General features: G+C 43.2%; 1 protein-coding gene and 1 long non-coding RNA gene across 3 annotated transcripts in view; both read right to left on the reverse strand.

Annotated features, from left to right (window-relative positions):
• The window catches only part of LOC135091485 (misshapen-like kinase 1), a 55,885-nt gene that overhangs the window by 35,327 nt on the left and 15,558 nt on the right, over positions 1–5,000 (reverse strand). The window lies entirely within an intron of this gene.
• On the reverse strand, positions 3,188–3,728 carry LOC135091484 (uncharacterized). Its single transcript, XR_010262526.1, has 2 exons — positions 3,420–3,728; positions 3,188–3,383 (listed from the first exon to the last, which is right to left on the reverse strand). It is a non-coding gene; the product is annotated as an uncharacterized LOC135091484 (long non-coding RNA).

The following is a 5,000-nucleotide window of genomic DNA, read 5'->3' on the forward strand; positions in this document are numbered from 1 at the left end:
AAAAAGGTAGGAAGGAAATGAAGGACGGAGGGAAGGAAGGATGGAATCAGGAAGAACGAATAACCCCAATGAAATAAAAAGAAAGAAAGAATGGTAGTGAAATAGAGGGAAAAGAGAAAAAGAGAAAACATTAATTGATCGCTTTAGTAAACTAATGATATATAAACAACCTGGAATTGAACAAGAGGAGGAGGAGGAGGAGGAGGAGGAGGAGGAGGAGGAGGAGTGCGGAAGGCATATCCTCACTTGCAAATCTCTGACTCATGATGCGTGAGGAGGAGGAGGAGGAGGAGGAGGAGGAGGAGGAGGAGGAGGAGGAGGAGGACCTGCCATCGCCATGACGTCACCACCAGCTTCACCACTAGCACTCACCTCTCCCCCTATACCCTCCCTCTCCTCCTCCACCACCATAACTGGCCAGTGCCTATTACGTCATCACCACTACCACTATCACTGACGTCATCACTATCAGAACCATCACCGCCAACACCCTCACTATCACCACCACCATCATTACTGCTACCACCACCACCTTTACTACCATAATCATCATCATCATCATCACTGCCATCACCACCGCCACATGTCAATGAATAAACGAAGAGGTGAATAAATTAATACATAAGCAAATGAGAGAAACGAGTATAGCAGGATAAAAGTGTAAATAAACAGAAAATAATGTGAATAACCTTAATCACCCTTTTTTTTTATTTTTCTTATTTAATTTCTTCATTTTCTCTCGCAACACAGAAAGGAAAAGAAAGAAAAAAGTGAGAAAATAAAAACTGAGCGAGCTTTAAACCATGTAATCTTAAGAAAGGAGGGGAGAGCGTGTTGTATTCTCTCTCTCTCTCTCTCTCTCTCTCTCTCTCTCTCTCTCTCTCTCTCTCTCTCTCTCTCTCTCTCCAGCAATCATTTATTATTTTTTTATATTCGGCAAATGGAGGAGCATGCAGTAGTAGTAGCAGTAGTAGTAGCAGCAGCAGCAGCAGCAGCAGCAGCAGCAGCAGCAGCAGCAGCAGCAGCAGCAGCAGCAGCAGCAGCAGCAGCAGCAGCAGCAGCAGCAGCAGCAGCAGTAGTAGTAGTAGTACTAGCAGTAGTAGCAGCAGTACCACCAGCAGCAGCAGCAGCAGTGGCAGCAGCAACAGCAGCAGCAGTAGTAGCAGCAGCAGCAGCAGCAGCAGCAGCAGCAGCAGCAGCAGCAGCAGCAGCAGCAGCAGCAGCAGCAGCAGCAGCAGCAGCAGCAGCAGCAGCAGCAGCAGCAGTAGTAGTAGTAGTAGTAGTAGTAGTAATGGCAGTAGCAATAGCAGTAGTAGTAGTAGTAACTAGAAGGGGAAGTCAACGACGACTACATAGAAGAAGAAGAAGAAGAAGAAGAAGAAGAGGAAGAAGAAGAAGAAGAAAGACAGAGAAAGAAAGAAAACAAACAAGCAATTCATGTAAAAAATTCTTGCTTTCTTAGCAATAATTCAACAAATGAAAAGAAACAAACAAATAAACAATGAGATGAATGAATTAATAAAATAAAAGAAAACATAAAAAAGAAACATTTGCATAGAAGTAAAGATGAGAATGTAGCTTTTCGTGAAATATATTATAAGTATGACCAGTGTTAAGTTCATGTTAATTTATAAAGGAGGAATAGTTGAGTGTTTCTGTTAAGCTTCTTTTAGTAATTCAAAAGTAAGGGTAGTGTGAAGTGTTCATGTCGAGTAGTCTTGGTGTGTAATTCAATCAATAAGTGAAGGTATTGTGAAGTGCGTTAAGTAATCTTGAAGTATAATTGTAATTTTGATATGTCTCAGTTAAGTAATAAGTAAAGGTATTGTGATGAGTGTTAAGTAACCTAAAAGTGTTATTTGGTTAAGAGTATGTTTGTTATTTCTACTTCAAGTCTACTTATACGAGCACTTCAGACCAGCTGGTGTACTACTACTTAAGACAATTCAGACCAGCTGGTGTACTACTTAAGACACTTCTAGACGCAACACCTTGCAACACTAGGAATGTGTGTGTGTGTGTGTGTGTGTGTGTGTGTGTGTGTGTCCCGAGGCGCTTAGACGAAACACACACACACACACACACACACACACACACACACACACACACACACACACACACACACACACACACAGTTAGAACTAAGAAGAGGAATAAGAAAAGAAGAAAAGAAAAAGAAGAAGAAGAAGAAGAAGAAGAAGAAGAAGAAGAAGAAGAAGAAGAAGAAGAAGAAGAAGAAGAAGAAAAAGAAGAAGATAATGATGATGATAAAAAAGAGGAAGATCATTGTCCCAAGTTTTTGCTTACAATGAGAGAGAGAGAGAGAGAGAGAGAGAGAGAGAGAGAGAGAGAGAGAGAGAGAGAGAGAGAGAGAGAGAGAGAGAGAGAGAGAGAGAGAGCATTGTTCCCAGACTTCTGTTTACACTGAGAGGTTGAGAGTGGTGGTGGAAAAGGAGGTTCAGGCTTCTTCCTCCTCCTCCTCCTCCTCTTCCTGGGGCTCTAGAAACTGTATGTAAATTAACTTACACACACACACACACACACACACACACACACACACACACACACACACACACTTTCCTCTCTCTCTCTCTCTCTCTCTGTTCTTCTAATTCATCTCTATCCTCCTATTTCTCACTCTTCTTCTTCTTTTTTCTTTTTCTTCTTCTTCTATCACTCTTTCCAACTGTTTCCTTTTCGCTTCATACATTCATCTCCTCCTCCTCCTCCTTTTCATTTTCCCTCCTCTACACGTAATCTAAAGGCGTCTTCTATTTACCGTGATCCGTTTCAGATCACTGCTCTGGCTGCGCGGCCCGTGTTCTATTTACATCTTGATCTGGATTTACCCTGATCTGAGTGATCCGATCATGGGTTCTAGGACAACTGAACCAGTGACAACTGAACCAGTGACAACTGAACCAGTGACAACTGAACAAGTGGACGACTGAACCAGTGGACAATTGAACCAGTGACAACTGAACCTGTGGACGACTGAACCAGTGGACGACTGAACCAGTGGGCAATTGAACCAGTGACAACTGAACCTGTGGTCGACTGAACCAGTGGGCAATTGAACCAGTAAAAACTGCACCAGTCGACAAGTGACAATGAAACCAGAAAAAAATGGTAACAAAAGCATATTAAAATTCATTCATTAAGAAAGATTTACCAATGCATCATGAACTAGTGGCGATACTATGGTTCAGTAGTTTTTAGAATCATTCATGTAGTAAAAATATAAACCAACTGATATAATCACATATAGTGCACTACAGTGTCCCCTATTTACACGACCTGCATATTAGCTACTGCTCGCAAATACAGGAGCTTATCTACTTCAGCTCTATACATCTTAATTTTAGTGGCTAACCTAACCTAACCTAACCTAACCTAACCTAACCTAACCTAACCCTAACCTAACCTAACCTAACCTAACCTAACCTAACCTATGCCGTAGCAAACAGATAACATTTTTTGACACTGGTTCAATTGTCACTGGTTCAGTTGTCACTGGTTCAGTTGTCACTGGTTCAATTGTCACTGGTTCAGTTGTCACTGGTTTAGTTGTCCACTGGTTCAGTTGTCACTGGTTCAGTGGTTCACTGGTTCAGTTGTCCACTGGTTCAGTTGTCCACTGGTTCAGTTGTCCACTGGCTCAGTTGTCCACTGGTCCAATTGTCACTGGTCCAATTGTCACTGGTTCAGTTGTCACTGGTTCAGTTGTCCGGGCACCCCGATCATGATCTGGGTCCGAAGGTGGGTTATAGCAGACGACACTTGCTAAAGCTGGTGGCGGCTGCCATATTAGCGGCTGAGCAGCTTCTACTGAGTACAATGAATCGCTGCAGAATGCTGCTGCGGTCACAGAATGTGAATAGTGGTGGTGACAGATACCAGAAACAAGGGAGATATTACAAGCCACACCAAGCCTTGTTTTAATGGCTTCTGATTATAGTTATGTGGCCATTACCGCCTCTACCAACGACTACATGATGAGGCAAAGGAAGATAATACTTGTCAGTCGAAAATAATCCATCTCTACTTTGGAAGTGCCTCAGTAATGGTGTCAATAGTGTCAGCACGCGGGCCAGGCCAGCCTCACCTTACGCCTGAATATTTTGTCATTTTACCATCCTGCAGTTCACCACAGCGAGTACTTTCAGCATGCTGTGTGTGAAGGAAGCTTTGTGAGAATCTTTATTATACAACGCTCATGGCTAGGCACGGAACCCAGTCTCGTGGTGCCTGGGTAGGCATGTGGCTAGGACTCATTGGTGGCCTTTTCGGCCCAACTTTCCCAGGAAATGTGCAGTGGGCTGCAGTCCTCGTTGACACTTCCTTAGAGCACAGTGGCGAGCGTCAACAGTCTGCCGTTTGTGACAGCTGGGCAACAACATGCTTGTGTTATTAATGTTTTGATCAGCAATGGTCGCGAAAGTTCTTTTTACCCCGAGCGACACCTTAAACTTTATCCTACTCCTCTTCCTCCCCCTTCTTCCTCTCACCTTTCCCTCCCTTCCCCTATATTTTTGAGTTTGTTTTCTTACCTGCCTGACCTCTCTCTCTCTCTCTCTCTCTCTCTCTCTCTCTCTCTCTCTCTCTCTCTCTCTCTCTCTCTCTCTCTCTCTCCTTGACCCCCAGATCCCCCTAGCTTATAAGGGGCTGTTGGCTAACCACCATCATCACTATCATTATCACCACTATCATCTCAACCACCATCTCCACCATCATTATTACCACTATCTCTACAAGTACTATTATAATCACCATCATCACCAATATCATTGTCGTTACCACCATCCCCTCCACCATTACTACTACTACTACTACTACTACTACTACTACTACTACTACTACTACAACTACTACTACTACTACCACTACTACTACTATTACTACTACTACGACTACGACTAGTGCTACTACTCACACAACTAAAACAACAACAATTACTTTCATCCACACACACACACACACACACACACACACACACACAC

This window comes from Scylla paramamosain, chromosome 37 (assembly GCF_035594125.1).
Source record: "Scylla paramamosain isolate STU-SP2022 chromosome 37, ASM3559412v1, whole genome shotgun sequence".
Taxonomy (NCBI): Eukaryota; Metazoa; Arthropoda; class Malacostraca; order Decapoda; family Portunidae; genus Scylla; species Scylla paramamosain.